Source organism: Rousettus aegyptiacus, unplaced genomic scaffold, assembly GCF_014176215.1.
Source record: "Rousettus aegyptiacus isolate mRouAeg1 unplaced genomic scaffold, mRouAeg1.p scaffold_m13_p_2, whole genome shotgun sequence".
NCBI lineage: Eukaryota > Metazoa > Chordata > Mammalia > Chiroptera > Pteropodidae > Rousettus > Rousettus aegyptiacus.
Window position 1 is genome coordinate 26,911,103 of NW_023416295.1, and position 17,356 is coordinate 26,928,458.

Genomic DNA, 17,356 nt, shown 5'->3' on the forward strand with positions numbered 1-17,356 from the left:
ATTGTGGATGTTAGAGACTGAAAATAAGGTGGTGGTCTGAATTGGGGGGAGGGTGCAAAAATATTCTTTTAAGTAATTTGCTCTTTAAGTATGAGATACTAGTTATGGGTTATTTTTTTAAATTTAAAAAGTATGCTCTTTGAACCTCTCTGACTGAGGTAAAATGTATTTACAGACATAGATAACTGTAAATTATCATGTTTTTTTCCTGAGTTTTTATAATTCATTGTACAATGACATGTACAATTAATACAGGAATTTCATTAAGTGTTATGAAGGACAAGCTACAGTAAAAACTTGGCTTTTCACTGGAAAACAGTTTTCTAAAGCATTATAAATTGCTAAAATGTAAGCTGATTGAAATGTTGCCTTTAGCTTAGACGACAGGGACTAATGTAGTCCTTACAAGTGTACTATAATTTTCCTTTTTCTATTAATGATAATTTGTTATTAGTATATCTTAGAACCTAAATCAAAAATTCAATTTATTTCTCTAAATATTATTAGGTAAGGAGAAGTGGATCATTAGAGTTCTGAAATGTTTTGAGTACTGAGGTATTTATCAGTGCTTGAGATAAATATTTTGATACATGGTGTTTCATTCTTTGTATTTTTACCTTTTTGCATGAATAGTACTATCTTAGTCACAAGAAAACTTCTGCTTCTATTTTAATTGCAGTTCTGTAGTGTGAGTACCTATGAACAAATCTCCGCTTTTATGTGTGTTGGGGGGTGTGTGTGTATGTTGGTTGTGTGTGTGTGAATGTGCACGCGCGCGTGCGTGCCTGTGTGTGTTCTGATTATGTAATCAGCCTACTAGAGTTGTCTTAGAGAACTAATAGCTGATTTTGAATGGCCAGTAGGTGTCATTGTAGAATGCAATAAAGTTGAACAAGTGAATAGGAAATTACCAAGTGATTTAAGAAACATAAGTCGAAATTAGAATGTAATAAGAATTGACTGATTTTTAATACATCATTTGAAGTCCACTTTTCTGACACATTTTTGCATTGGTGCTGTTTATAAGGAATTTGAAACAATGGCTGTAAAGAAGTATACTTGTTTTCTCTAAAATGGACCTTGAAAGCTTGTTTTTAAGTCCAACTCATAAGCCATCTTCATATGCAATAGATTCAGTTTTTTTAATACAGTTTTGACTTATATTAGTTTATAAGTTCTAGAGTGAATAAAACTTTCAGCTCTTAATTTTTTTTTTTTAAACGCCTACAGCATCTGGTATGCCTAGGTGGTCTCCCATCCAACTGCTAACCAGACGAGATCAGGCAGGTTTAGGGTAGCATGGCTGTAGACTTGAATAAGAGTTTCAGTTCGATCGAGCTTTATAATAGAAAAATCAATGCTACCTAATCAAAAACTAAAATGATATGATATGGGCAGAAAGTCTCCAAACAAGTTATCAACTGCACAAAATAGTACTTTATTATTATCATTTTAATGCAAGAATTATTGTCTTTCATTGTCTGTGGCTTCTTAGTTTTTTTGATGCCCAAAATAGCTTCTTTTTATATTTTGTCTGGCTAGTAGACTAGCTTTTCTCAGAATGATGAACTCAACATTTGTCATTGTCTAAAATATGATGTAATGGATTCTGGAGGGAGCTGGCACAGAAAGCTCTGAAGGTGGCTTTCAGCTGGTGTTGAGTACAGCCCCTTACCTGCTGAGCCTTCTGCTGAGCTCTTGTCACTTTGTAGTTCTGCTCCTTTTGTCTGCTGTTGATACAATGTTTAAAAATAGAGTTGGATGGACCTAATTCAGAAATTCTCCATGAAAGTGTGTGTGTGTGTGTATGTGTGTGTATGTGTATTCAGAATAATCTAGGAGTTTTAAAAACAAGGAACATAAATTTATGCAATATATTATGTCTAGTTCTCTTCAGAATCTTAGTTTTAGGGGGAATGTGTATGTGGGAGGAAGATATACATATATTGAAGAAAAAAAAAATCCCCTGGTGCTATGATTCACCACTGGCTTCCACTTTAGAATTATTGATCTAATGCAAGGCTTTCATACTTTTGGTATGAACCAGTAACAATAGTTTTAGCTTGAGAGAAAGGGCTGCCAAATCTGCCAATATTTTTATAACTCAGTAAGTTTTCACCATTTAATGTCTTAGCTGGGATAGATTTTCTAGACAGGAGCTGAAGTTGGTAGAAATAAAAATTGCATTGTATGTTTTGGTTTAGATTAGTTTTTACTTGACATTTAGCTGCTTACTTTTTGTTTAAACATTCACTCAATAATATGTAGTAAAACTTGGAATCATGAATATGTTGACTTTGACAAAAGTCCTGCTTAGAAAGTCATTGTTCATCTTTACGAATTCTAGACTTTTGTTTGGGTATCTCTCTGCCGTGGAGACAAGCACAAGAAAGACAGTAAATGAGTAGACTTTAATCTTGGAAAAAGGAGTAAAAAGTCAATTATGTAACATATTACGAGATAAGACTTTATATATATAATTATAGCTCTTTTTAGGGTTGAACTATAACTGCCAAAAAAGTAGTCATAAAATATACTAAGTGGCATCAATTTATTGAATGGCAAAGCTTGAGTTTCAAAATAGTTATTTCATTGTATTGTAAAACACTGAACTACAAAAAAATCTTAGAATCAAATTTATCACTTTTGTCATTATGGACCCTTGACTTTTTTGTTTTTAATTAAGGTATTATTGATGTCATCCTTGACTCTCAGTAGTGCTTGATTCTTAATCAATATAGTCTTGTTAGCTACTAAGATTTGACAGTTTACTTCCTTAAATTTCTTCTCCCATGTATTTTTTTGAAAAATTGGTGGAGGGAGTTGGATGCCGACCTGGGAGTAACTTAATACTTTTTACATATTATTTTCTATTAAGGCTTAAAAAAAAATTTTTTTTTTTACTGGACTTTATTTTTCAGAGCAATTTTAGGTTCACAGCAAAATTGAGTGGACACTACAGAGATTTCCCATATATCTCCTCCCCCTGACTCATGCATAGCCTCCTCTATTATCATTATCTCATGGAGTGGTACATTTGTTATAATTGACGAACCTGCATTGACACATCATTACCACCAAAAGTCCATAGTTTTTATTAGGGTTCAGTCTTGGTATTGTACGTTGTATGGGTTTGAACAAATGTAAAATGACGTGTATCTGCCATTATAGTATCATACAAAGTAGTATGGAGGTTTTTTAATCAGCATGTATTCTTTTTGTAGTTCTTTTAGATGAAAAAGGGAGTGAGGAGGGAAGAGTATGCCACTATCTTTTCTACTTTCTACTTTATAATTGTAAAACTCATATAGTAGATATGAAGTTCTTGTCAAATCTAAAGTTAATATGAATTGGCAGTCTATCACAGTGCCTACTCTTTTATTGTTTAGAAAAAAAATGTTTCTGTTCTTTCAGGTTCTGTTGTCAAATCGCTTCTCATTCTGTACCCTGTCCCTCTGATCTTATTTACTCAATTAGCATCTAAATCGGATGATTCTCAAATCTATGTTTCTAATCCAGAGCTTTTTCTTGATCTCTAGTTCCCATGCTACAAATCTAATTGCCTGGTAGGTGAGGATGACCTGCAGGTCCTTCAAATGCATCTAAAAGTGAATTCATATTTTATCATCCAATGTGCTGAAGCTGGAACCTAGTGCTATCATTTGACTCTTTTATTCATATATCCCTCATCTGTTGACTCTGGGTTCTGTTGACTCTACCTTCTTACTATTCCTTTAATTCCATTATTCCTCTCAGTTTTACAACCACTAGAAATAGTATGAAGAGTTAGGTAGGATCTAGAGGCAGGCTATCTAGATTAGAATCACAACTTCATCATTTATAGTCTCAGTTTCTTTATCTTTAAAAACAGTTGTACAACCCAGCAATTGTACTATTGGGACTTTATTCCAGAGAAATTGAAACTTATATTCACCTAAAAACCTGAATGCTATACATGAATGCATGTAATAGCTTTATTCCTAATAGCTCCAAACTGGAAACAACCTAAGTGTTCTTCAGCAGGTGAATGATTAAACAAACTGTGGTACATTTATTTACTTAATGGACTACTATGCAGCAGTAAAAAAGAATGAGCTATTGATAAACATGCAGCAACTTAGATGAGTCTCAAGTGAAAAAGGCCACTTTCAAAAGATTACATACTATATAATTTCATTTATATAACATTCTTGAAATGACAGAATTATGGAGTGAAGAACAGATTTGTGGCTGCCAGGGGTTAGGAATCAGAGGGGAGTGGGTGACTACAGGGGAGCCTCTTGGTGATAGAACAGTTCTGTGTCTTCATTGTGGTGGTAGTTACACAAATCTACATATGTTATAAAGTTTTATAGAACTCTTCTCTCTACATACATTCATAGACAAATGAGTGCCTGTAAAACTGGTGATATCCGAATAACCTCTGTGGTCTGTACCAATATCACTTTCTTAGTCTTGATATTTTACTATAGTTATGCAAGGTGTTCCATTAGGGAGAACTGGGCAAAGGGTACAACGGGACCTTCTGGCACATATTTCGGGAACTTTCTGTGAGTCACTTCTATAATTATTTCAATATAAAAGTTTTTTAAAGGGTTGTTAGAAGGATTAAATGAGCGAATATATGTAAGGTTCTGATAACAGTATTTGGTCCATCATAAATACATATTAATATAATCGTAGTAGTAGCAGCAGCAATAGTTGGGGCCTTAACTTCTTCCTAGGCCTCTCACTTGGACCATTTGGATAGTCTTATTAGTCATCTTGTTGTCAGTCTTTCCTTCCTCCAGTGCATTCTACAGTGCAACCAGAGTGTTCTTTCTAAAATATCTATCACATATTACTTCACACAGAATCTTTAATGGCTCCCCATTGTACTTTAATAAATTAGTTTCTTTTTTTTTAATCAACAAAATGAAGTAATGGAGTCAACATGACCTCCAGGATACTGTAATAGGTGAATTAGAGCGGGGAGGGAGGGGGAGAAACAAACCAGAAAACCAAAAACAAAAAATCAAGTAATTTTTCTTTTTTTTCCCAAGTATATTTTCTTACCTTCAAGAAACTATTAAGTATCATTATTTTAAAGTCTATTTGTTTGATATTGCTGCCTAAAACACCACGCCAAAACTTAATGACTTAGGACAAAAAAATTTATTATTTTTCAAGATTCTGTAGGTTGGCTGAGCATTTCCTCCATTGGTTTCATTTGCCTCTCTCATGCAGTTGAATAATCTGGAGAGTTGACTGAGTTGGAAGCTCCAAGATCCACATGTGTGCAGTTAGTGGCTGTCTGTTGTTATTAAAGCACTTCAGTCCTCTGAATGCAGTGCAGCTTCTCATCCTTTAGTAGGCTTCTCAACCTTCTCATTCTTACGTGGCATTCTCAGGGTAGTGTTCTAAAAGGCGAAGGTGGAAGCTGCAAGACTGCAAGGACTCTTTGAGGCTTAGGCTTTAGAAGTTATATGATATGATGGCCCTTGTACCACATTCTGTTGGAAGGACCTCTGTCTCAGTCAGTTCAGGCTGCTGTAATCCACTCATAGACTGGGTGGATTAAACAAACTTTTTTTCTCACATTTCTAGAGGCTAGGAAGTCCAAAATTAAGGTGCCAGAAATTTGTGTGTTGGTTGAGGGCTCACTTCCTGGTTCAGAGATGACTGTCTCCTCACTGTGTCATCTCATGGCAGAAAGGGTGAGAGTGTCTTTTTATAAGGGCACCAATCCCATTCAGGAGAGCTCCACCCCTGTAGTCTAATCACCTCCCAAAGGCCCCACCTTCTAATATCATCGCATTGGTATTAAATGTCAATTTATGAATTTTGGGGAGACGTGTAAAAAGTTCATAATGATAGTCCACAGAGAGATCAGATTATTTTCCATTTTCTTAATGTAAAGATGAAAAAGTCCAAAAAAATGACGCAATCACTATAAGAATTTGTGAAAAGTTTTGCTGAGACTTAATAAGTAAAAAGAACACAAGTACAAAAGACATTAAATGGCAAGTAAGATAGGACAGATTTGAAATCTTTATGAAATAGAATAGTCTGCAAAATATGTAGGAGAATCAGTATTATCTGATTGCTGTGCTACAGCAGTGTTTCCTGAAAACTTGAAGGAGGTTAATCTGTAGAAAGGTCACTTTTTTTATATGAAGTGTAAATCTAACCTTTTTTTCATATAAGTTGGTCTTGACAGTCACAGTTTTATAAGCCACATTACTTTTCTAGAGCTCCCAAATGTTGGCAAGAAATTACAGTACTGTATTATGAAATCTGGTCAGTGTAGTAAACTGTAAACACCCCTCCAGCTGAACTATAATGATGCAGTACTTTCACAGAGTACAGGCTCTTCGTTCAGGCTTGCTTCCTAATCCTTATTTCAGTGGAAATATCTTAGATTTTATCAGCATTAAATTGAAGCATAGCTGAGCGGCTCTTGGTATCTTAGCCCACAGATTTGTTGTTTGAGTCTGTTTCTTAATTTATGAGTTAGGAATTGTATTTGGCTGCTGGAAACAGGTAAGAAAAAACCATTCCTTAAACAATATAGTTGTCCATTTCTTTGCCTTGTGAAAAAACATTCAGAAATTGACAGTGTGGGACTGACATAGCTAAATCTATAGCGTTGTCAAGACCCAGTCTCCTGTCGTCTTTTCTTTGCCATCCTTAGGATGTGGCTTCCATTTTCAAGATCTAAGAATGGTTGGCTATCCAGCCATCACATTCAAGTTCTAGGCAGAAGGAAGAAGAAAGGCAGAAAACAAAAGGGGCATACTTCTCATCTTTTAAGAAATATTTCTAGAATTCCACATATAGTATTTCTTCTGGCCTTATTGATCAGAATTTAGTCATTTGGCCATACTTAACTATAAGTATGGTTCAGAAATGGCTTTTAGTTGAGCATATAAACTAGATTGGTGGAGGCCAGGGTGGGCATTTTTATTAAATGAGAACTAGTAATCTTTGCCATACTTGCTCCCTGTCCTCTATGCTGAATATGCTGCTAACTACCCAGTTGTTGCTGTTACACTCTTTAGTCAATAAACACGAATTAAGTGTGCTAGGTCCTGTTAGAAACTAGAAATACAAACAACTGAGAAATACTCCCTGCCCTCGAGAAGTTATAGTTTAATAATAAGACTAATAAATCTATATACAGGTTTCTGAGAACAGAAGGTATTAAGTATTGTGGGCTGTTTGACTAGTTACCACTATGATTCTGCGTAACCCATCAATTTATAAGAGGCTTAAGATGTAGAGAAGGAAGTTACCTCTTTGGAAGAGCAGTATTCATGGGAAGAAATCACCTATTTTCTGCTTCCTAAGGGGAAGGGATGAGGTCTGTTGCCCTTCCCTAAAGCCTAGAGAAAGATGTCCTAAAAGAATTTCATTGTTTTTGCACCTTTAAAAAGAGAGACTGTTGTTGGAAACATTTTTATCCAGGATGAGGCAGAAGCCATTTAACCAGAGAAATGTGGCATGAAATAGTGATGAACATAAATGATATTTTGATGTCCGTAGTAACTGTAATTTGATATGAAAATACTTGTAATGTCTATTGGTAACCAATAGATGTTTTGTTTTGTTTTGTTTTTGCCTACGTTTATAATTGAAAGAAATGATAAATTTTAGAGATTAGTAAAAAAAAAAAAATGACGTAATTTTCTTTCCATCAAAGTTTATGAGTTTTATTCAGAGATCACTGGGGGTCTATGAATTTTAGGTTAAGAACTTGCGAGTAAGGGTTAAAAAAGGACTTTGAGTGAATACATCGTTGTATACTAAAGAAAGGCTTTAAAGAGAAGGTGACTTGATCTGAGTCTTAAAAGAAGGGTAGAGTAGTTAGGCTAAAGGGAAGTCGAAAGACATTTCCAGAAGCAAGAGTAGGTTAAGAAAACACATGAGGATGTGAGATAGTCTGGCATGTCATGGAATTGTAGATTGACATTGGTGAGGGGAAGTCTGTGTTGAGCCAAGATATAATTTCATATTCCTGCTGACAGGTTGTTCAGGAACATATTGAACAAGTACTGGTGACAGAGTCTGTCTAGCTACACCATAGATTTGTACCTCTGGTCATCTCTTTTCAGGTGTAGTGAACAACCAGATACAACACCTTGAAAATCTGCCTTTTGGCAGGATTTCCCTTTTCTCCTGTCCTGCAGGGCCACCTCTGTACAAGGATAATGCCAGCATATCATATGGATGATGTTTAAACCAGGCTAGATTTTTTTTTTTTTTTTTTTTGCTTTTTGCTTTGATCATAGGGAATTCTACATGGCCATAGATTAAGGGAGAATTGACATATAGTAGACATGCATGTGATGGGTGTCTGTACCATTCCTTTTTAAGGCTTATTTGTGCTTTTAAGGCCTGCTCTGACCTCATCATAGGTATAACCATTATAGTCAGGATCAGCTACTTATGTAGTGGTAATAAGCAATCTTCAAATGATGACTTAAAATAAAAATAAAAAAAAACACATTTATTCACATGTAAAATCTGCTGCATGTCTGAGTGACTCAAGGGCAGCAGCTTTCCACACGATGAGTCAAGATTGCATCTGTTTATCTCTGCTTCTTTTATCATGGTGGCAAGGGAAGAACAGGCAGGCAAGTGCATTCTGACAGTTAAATGTTTCTATAGAAATCTTTTCTGCTCATTGGTCAAAGCAAGTCATGAGATCACATCTGACTTTAATATGTAGAGAAGTATAGTTCTCTTGTGTGCCCTGAAGGAGAGGAAAAGCTAATACCTCACATATAATATCACTTCCACCTACTGATGGAAAGTTGCTGGCTTATTCAACTTTTATGGCTTGGTGAGTCAGAACACCCAGGTCTTCTTTTTTTTTTTTTTTTTCTGGCTTTATTGAAATATAGACAATCATATTTACATTGTACTAGTCAATGAGTTTTTCAATTATAGTTGGCATACAATACTATATTAGTTTCAGTTGTACAGCATAGTGATTAGAGATCCATATAATTCACAAAGCGATTGACCCACTAAATCTAGTATCCCTCTTCCCCCTTACATATTTATTACATTAACTATTTTCCTTATTCTAAACTTCATATCTCCATATCTGTTTCGTAACTATCCATTTGTACTTCTTAATCCCTTTGCCCATTTTTTGTCTTCCCCCCATTTCCCCTCCCATCTAGCAGTCCTCAAAATATTCTCTATGAGTTTATTTCCATTTTTATTTTGTTGTTAATTTTGTTCTGGATTCCACATGTACCTGAAATCATGTGATATTTATCTTTCTCTATCCAACTTATTTTGTTCAGCACAATGCCCTCCAGGTCCATCAAGATAATATCTTTTTCCATCCCCTTCCTTTTAGTTTGTGTGTGTCTTTTAATCTGAAGTGAATCTCTTGTAGGCAGTATATGGAGGGTCTTGTTTTCTTACTCATTTATCCACTCTATCTTTTTGTTGGAACACTTAATTCTTTTCCATTTGAGGTACTTGTTGATAGGAATATAGTTATTACCATTCTTTATTCATGTTTTTGATACATGTTTTTTTCTTTTTAAAGAAGTCTCCAACATTTCCTGTAATACTGGTTTGGTCTTGATAAATTCTTTTAGCCTATTTTTTTTTGTCTGGGAAGCTCTTTATCTGTCCTTTGACTCTAAGTGATAGCTTTGCTGGGTAAAGTATACTTCATTGTAGATCCTGGGTTTTCATCACGTTGAATATTTTGTGCTAAGCCCTTGTCTCTTGCAGTTTCTTTTGAGAAATCAGCTGCCAGTCTTATGGGTGCTCCCTTGTAGGTAACTAACTGCTTTCTCTTGCTGCTTTTAAGATTCTCTCTTTGTATTTAACCTTTGACATTTTAATTATGAAGTGTCTTGGTGTGAGCCACTTTGGATTCATCTTTTCTGGGACTCTCTGAGCTTCCTGGAGTTGTATGTCTGGAACTCTCTGCGCTTCCTGGGGTTGTATGTCTATTTTCTTCACTAGGTTAGGGAAGTTTTCCATCATTATTTCTTCAAAAAGCTCTTCAGTTTCTTGTTTTCCTTCAGGTACTGCTATGATACAGATATTTTTACATTTAATTATGTCCCATAGGCTCCTTAAATTATTATTATAGTCTTGGCTTCTTTTTTCTTGCCGTTATGACTGAGTGTCCTTGGCTTCCCCATATTCTATATTGGTTCGATCCTATTTATCCACTCTGTTGATTCCCTCTAATATTCTCTTCATCTCAGATAATGTGTTCATCATTTCTGAGTGGTTCCCTTTTATAATTTCCATTTCCATTTTTATGTTTCCTATCTATTTATTAAAGTTCTCACTGAATTCCTGTATACTTCTCCTAAGTTAATTGAGCATCTTTATAACTAGTGTTTTGAACTCTGCATCCATTAGATTGCTAGACTCCATTATTCCTGGATCTCTGTTCTGTTCTCTCATATGGTTTCTGCTTTTTGTCTTCCCATTTTGGCTACCTTTCTGTGTCTGTTTCTATGTACAAAGCAAAGCTACTAAATCTCACCAGGACAATTTTGCTCACCAGGGGATGTCTTCTATTTTTACTTCTCTAGGAGACTTTGTGCAAGTTTGAACCAACTTTTGGCTTTGTTGATTTTGCTTATTTTCTGTTTCATTCATTTGCTATCTTTTCTAGCTTCTTTAGAAGCTTGAACCACTGATTTTTTTTTTCAGCTTTTCTGCTAATACAGGTAGTTTAACTGAAACTCATGCATATAGCAACTATGCCTTTGCTTTATACATACAAAGTCAGGGATTTCCTGCATATGCAATTAAGGCTGTAGCTGCTTCTCACAAGTTTTAATGTTATATCTTCCTTAGTATTGAGTTCAAAATATTTACTAATTTCAGCTTCAATTTCTTCTTTGACCTTTAGATCATTTAGAAGTACAATTTTAAATTTCCAATAGTTGATGTTTTTCTAGATTTTTATTTATTAATTATTGTTGTTTCTATTAATGATCTCTAGCTATTTATGTTGTGGTTAGAGAATATACTCTGAATGGCCTCATCATTTTTGGACTATGTCAAGGCTTTCCTGGAGTCCTAGTATGTGGTCAATTTTGATAAAATGTTTCATGTACCCTTGAAAAGAATGTGATATTTCCCCCCTCTTTAATCCTCCCCCTGCTCCCCACCCCCACTTCCACCCCTGACCTAGGGACGTTGCCATCTCCCCTTAAGAACTGACTCTCTGAAGGCGGGGCATCTCCTCCCACATGCTTGTGGTGCATACCCAGGGGATATGGTCTGTGGCTCCACCTGGGGCACAAACACAGGACTTTCTGCATGTAAAACAAACATACTAACCACTACACTATGGAGCCACCCCTGTGATTTTTCTTTTGTTGTTGCTTGTTGGAATATTCTGTATAGGTCTTTTTAAGTCAGGTTTGTTAATTGCATTGTTCAGATCTTACTGGTTATTGCTTGCTTTTTCTTTCAGCTCCAGAAAAAGGTGCATTAAAGTCTCTGATTAAGGGTTTGTCTGTTCCTCCATTTAATTCTGAAAATTTTTATTTTATGTATTTCGAGATTACTTTGGGGTATATACAAGTTTATGATTGTGAATCTTCCTGTTTGACTGATTCCTTTATTCACTATATTTCTTGCCTTAATTCTACTTCCTCTGATCTTAGAAGAGTATATCAATTTCCTTTTTGTGTATACTAGTGTTTCATGGTATATTTTTTCCATCCTCTATTTTGAGTTGTTCTGTGTAGTTATATTTAAAGTGTGTCTCTTTTAAAAAGTATGCTTGTTTGTTTAATCCAGCTGACAAACTCAGTCTTTTATTTGGAATTTTTTGTCCATGTATTATAATACAATTACTAATATAGTTATGTTTATACATAGAAGTTTACTATTGTTTGCTATTTGAGCCATCTTTTTTTTTCTTTCTTGCCTGCCTTAACATTAGGTAAATGTTCCATTTTTTTTCTCTATTCCATTGGTATATCTGTCTATGCTTATACCAATTCCACACTGTTTTGATTATTGTAGCTTTGAGGTAAGTTTTGAAATCAGGAAATATGAGTCCTCCAGTTTTATTCTTCTTTTTCAAGATTGTTTTGGCTACTCAAGGTCCTTTAAGCTTCTGCATAAATTTTGGGATGGATTTTTCTATCTCTGTAAAAAGGTCATTGGGGTTTTGGTAGGAATTGCATTGAACCTATAGGTTGCTTTGGGGAGTATTGACATCTTAACATTATTAAATCTCCTAATCTGGGAACATTGGATGAGTTTCCATTTATTTAGGTCTCCTTTAGTTTCTTTCATCAATGTTTTGTAGTTTTTGTTGTCTTATAGTTTTCACTTTCATGGTTAATTTCTAAGTATTCTTTTTGACGCTTTTGTAAATGGAGTTATTTTTGTACTTTCCTTTTCAGGTTGATTATTCTTAGTGTATAGAAATGCAGCTGATTTTCGTGTGTTGACTTTGATCTTGCTACTTTTGAATTCATTAGTTCTGACAAGTTTTATTTGTGTGTGTGTGTGTGTGTGTGTGAGTGTGTGAGAGAGAGAGAGAGAGAGAGAGAGAGAGAGAGAGAGAGAGAGAGAGAGAGAGTAATCTGTAGGGTTTTCTACATATAAGATCATATAATGTGATTTTTTTTTCTTTCCAATTTGTATTTTTTTTCCTTCTTTTTCTTGCCTATTTACTCTGGCAAGAACTTCCAGTACTATGTTGAATAGAAGTGGTGAAAGTGGCATCCTTGCCTTGTCCCTGATCTGAGAGGAAAAGCTTTCAGTCTTTTGCCATTGTGTTTGATATTCTCTGGGTTTTTCATAGATGGCTTTTATCATGTTGAGGTAGTTTACTTCTATTCCTGTTTTTTTTTTTTTTTTACTTTTTTTTTTTTCCATAAAAGGGTGTCGAATTTTGTCAAATGCTTTTCCTGCATTGAGATATTCATGTGTTTTATTCCTTCGTCTTATTCTAGTGATGTGATATATTACTTTTTGTTGTTGAACCGTCCTTGCATTCTGAAAAAAATCCCACTTTGTTATGTTATATAATCCTTTTAATATGCTGCTGATTCTGTTTACTAGTATTTTGTTGAGGATTTTTGCATCATCGTTCGTAAGGGATATTGGTCTACAGTTGTTGTTGTTGTTTCTTTTGTAGTATCTTTGTCTTTGGTGTCAGGGTAATGAATGGTCTCATGGAATGAGGTCAAGTGTTCCTTCTGCCTCAGTTTTTTGGAAAAGATTGAGAAGGGTTTGCATTGTTTTTTTTCTTTTTAATGTTTGGTGGAATTCACTAGTGAAGCAATCAGGTCCAGGGATTTTTTTTTTTTTTTTTTTTTTTTTTTTTGGTCAAAAGGTTTTTGATTACTGATTCAGTCATATTACCAGTTACAGGTCTATTCAGAATTTCCATTTCTTTCTGATTTAGTCTTGGAATGTTTTGTATTTCTAGGAATTTCATTACCCAATGTGTTGGTGTACACTTGTTCATAATACTCTATAACCCTTTTTATTTCTGTAGAATCAGTAGTAATGTCCACCCTTTTATTTCTGATTTTAGTAATTTGTGTTCTCTCTCCCTCTCAAGTCCATCTAACTAAGGTTTTTTTCAATTTTGTTGACCTTTTCAAAGAACCAGTTTTTGGTTTTGTTTTTTTCTATTGTTTTCTATTCTCTGTTTCATTTATCTCTATTGTAATCATTTATTATTTTCATTTCCTTCCTTCTACTAACTTTGTAAAGTTAGGTTGTTTATTTGAGAGCTTTCTTATTTTTTAATGTAAACATTTATAGCTATAAATTTCCCCCCTTTTCACAACTTTCACTGCATCCCATAAGTTTAAATACATTTGTTTTTATTCTCATGTGGCGCTAAATATTTTCTAATTTCTCTTGTGATTTATTCTTTGGCTCATTGGCTATTTAAAAGTGAGTTGTTAAATTCCACAGTTTTGTGAATTTTTCAGTTTTCCTTCTCTTGATTTCTAACTTTCTTGCATTGTGGTCATGGAAGATACTATGTATAATACCTGTCTTCTAAAATCTGTAAGACTTAATTTGTAGTCAACACATAGTCTATCCTGGAAAATGGCCTATGTGCACGTCAGAGGAATGTGTATGCTGTTTTTGCCTTGTTTTTTCTTATTGGTCATATTTTGTCACTTTGCCTGTTTAGTAACTTTTTTTTTTTTTAGGTAATTCTTGATTGTGTGCCACACTTTGTCTACGAAAGAACGACAAAGACTCCAGATAGTATTACCTTCCCTACAGGGTTCCCATTTCTTTCTTTTCCTCAAATGGATGATGGGCTAGTTACCTCCAAATATCCAGAATTGAGCTATTTAAAGATGTGTTAAAGTTTAATAAAACTCAGTTTTCCTATCATTTGCCCTGTTGCGTTTTTGTTTTGTTTTGTTTTAATAAATTGAGGGCCTAGTGAGGATCTGTGTCTTTCACCCTGAAAGATTGTTGGAGACCCATCTCTTCAGAGGTTCCAAGCATAGCTGTCAAGTATCTTTTCCTATACTACTTTAAAATCTACCAGTTGTCTTGATGGTTCAAAATTCCCTAGGTTCAAAAAGATGGTCAGTGCCCTTTCCCAAAGTGTTGCTGGTTTCTTGTACATCTTCTCAGAGGTATTCTCTTAGTCCTTTTCAAGTTTTTTCCCCCACTACAGAATTTCTCATGAAATAAAAATCTCATGCAATAGCCCAATATATGAGACTAAAGTCAGCTGCTATGGTTGGAGTAGGAGGTCCTCCTATATCTTCAGTTTGCAAATACTGGAGACTTTATAATAATGTAATAATTCTATGATAATTTTATAGCAGTATTCTTTGTATTTAAAAATGACATTTTGTTAATGAACATTTTAAAATGTTAATTTTCATTTGGTATTTTAGATTTGTAGTTGTGATATAGTTTTAAATTAGGTAGAACATAATGTGGTCAGCAACTACATGAAAATAGTTATTAATTTGTATAAAAGTGTACTTTTAGCAATTTGAAAATAATTTTCTCTAATCAAAAAACTTTTAATATATTTTTGTGTCAGAAATTCAAGTAATAGCATTTTCTGTGTTTTTAAAAATGGTATAAATTTTTCAGTTCTTTTCGTGAAACTCATCCAAAATGATTTTATAGTCATTGATACTTACTATTTAAGTTTGGTTTTATATTGCATATTAAAATTTTAATGATTGCTTTTGTGTATATGACATGTCACTGTACTTTGTTTCAAAAGTTGGATTCGTAGAATTTTGGCTGGAAATCTTAATTTTTTTAGATTATTTATGTGAGGCTCCAGAAAATTTAAGTTACCTACTCAGGATTTTACAGACAATTAATGCCTAATTTGAAGTAAAACACAGACTTCGTTTATCTATATCTAATGTTTTTTAACTGAGTTTTAGTTTCACATTAGCCATTATCTGTAAGATATTAGGTTTGATAACAGTGCACAAATATATATGAGTCATTATAGAAATTTTTGAACCACTAGTTATTTTTTAAATTAGATACTATATTATGTCTTATTAAAATTGTTCTTTGTATTACATTCTTGAGAATATTATTTTTCAGTATTTTACAGTTTTTCATTTTTATATTTTATAGAGCTGCAAAGTATTTGTCTCAACAAATGAATTCCACACTTGAACTCTGCTGCATTCCTGTGCCACCTCCTCCTTTAGAAAACTGATCTTAGAACAGAGGTAAGTTAAAGAATTTAACTTATTAAGGGATAAAGAATGAATTTCTCATATAGTTAGATATGGTAGATTTTTGATGCTCTTTGGTGAGTAGCTTCTATTTATTAAGCAGTTTTACCTAGGAGACTTGAAATAATCACATAATCACATCTTAATGCCTTTGAATTTTACTTTTGAAAGTGTTTCCTTTTTAATAGTTGTATCTTTTAACCTTTTTGTTGCCTAAACTTTACAGTTATTGATTTATCAAATTTATTCAGCATAACTACCTTATTTAGCTACATCTAGGTCAGTGCTATCCAATAGAATTTCTGTGATGATGTCAGTGTTTTATATCTGTGCTGTCTGGTATGGGAGACACAAACCACATTTAGCTACTGAGCAGTTGAAATGTAGCTAGTGCAACTAAGGAATTAAATCTTTAAATATTCTTTTAATTTAAATTTAAATAGCCACTTGTAGCTACTGGCTACCATAATCTTAAAAAACAACCTTTTAACATAGTATTTCTATTTTATGAAAGAGGAGTTTGAGGCCACAGATTATGTAACTTTCCCAAGAACAGGTAGCTTATAGGTCATGGAGTTGGGATTCGAATTCAGGCATTCCAAAGCCAGAGTTCATACATACTCTTTAACTATTTGGCTGTACTGTCTTTTATATTCCAATTCTCTGTAAATTGACAGTTCCTGAAATGGTATATGCTGATTGTCAGCTAAGACACAGTTTCTCCCCATGTAGGTAATGGGGATCTTACTGTACTTGCATAAGTACTGTAAATTTGTTTCCTGGCAAGCAGCAATTGACTTCTTTCAGATTATGTTTCAGCAGTTTATTATTTTGTCCATTATATTGCGTTAGGGCTTGCTAATAAAGGTTGCCATCACCATGGTCACCAAAAAGATAATTATTTTCTGTGATAATCCTCTTTACTTTGTTATATACTCTGAAAGTGAGGTAGTACAGGCCTGAATTGAGCTGCATGCTGGAATACTGGCTTAATTTTTGCTCTTAGATATAGTTTTTATGTATCAGTTAATGGAATGGGTTTACTATACAGTAGAGGAAATGATCTTCATAATTCTGTATTGTATGGTTAAATAAAAAGAAAACTTGCAGTATATTTATATCCATATTCATAGCTATCTCTAGATACTGAAAGATACCGAGTCTAGTTAGTAAATATATATTTACAAAATTTCTCTATAACTAGTATTATTCTATTTTTCAAACAAAGGTACTAAAATATATTTGCAGGATTTTAGATTTAGAAAGTAACTTCTAGAAAACCGAAGCCCAAAGGGATTAAGTGATTTGTCCAAGGTTATGTAAGCATTGTAGTCATTGATTCAACAAATATGTATTAAGTCCCTGCCATATGTATACTTGTTAGCATTGAGTGCATGTCAGGACTCAAATATGAACTCAACAGAAATAGACCCCGTTCTCATGGAACTTACAATCAGATGGAGGAAAATAGACAATCAATAAGTAATAGGATCTAATACACAGGGTACAAAATCCAAAGCTCCGGGAAGAAAACAAATCATATTTGTTGGAATGGACAAACTGGAGAAGGGAGAAAGAGCTGCTAAAGTGGCCAGGAAAGTCCTGTTGAGACTAACAAGATTGGAAGGAGCCAGCTGTTTAAATAGCAGGAGTAGGATAGC

General features: G+C 34.0%; 1 protein-coding gene across 4 annotated transcripts in view; it reads left to right on the plus strand.

Annotated features, from left to right (window-relative positions):
* Positions 1-17,356, plus strand: part of FAM126B (family with sequence similarity 126 member B) — a 66,516-nt gene that overhangs the window by 937 nt on the left and 48,223 nt on the right. For all 4 annotated transcript variants that reach the window (XM_016131098.2, XM_016131096.2, XM_036236276.1 and 1 more), the window contains one exon: positions 15,592-15,689. The gene's annotated coding sequence lies outside the window, so the exon portion shown is untranslated. The remainder of the gene's footprint in view (positions 1-15,591; positions 15,690-17,356) is intronic.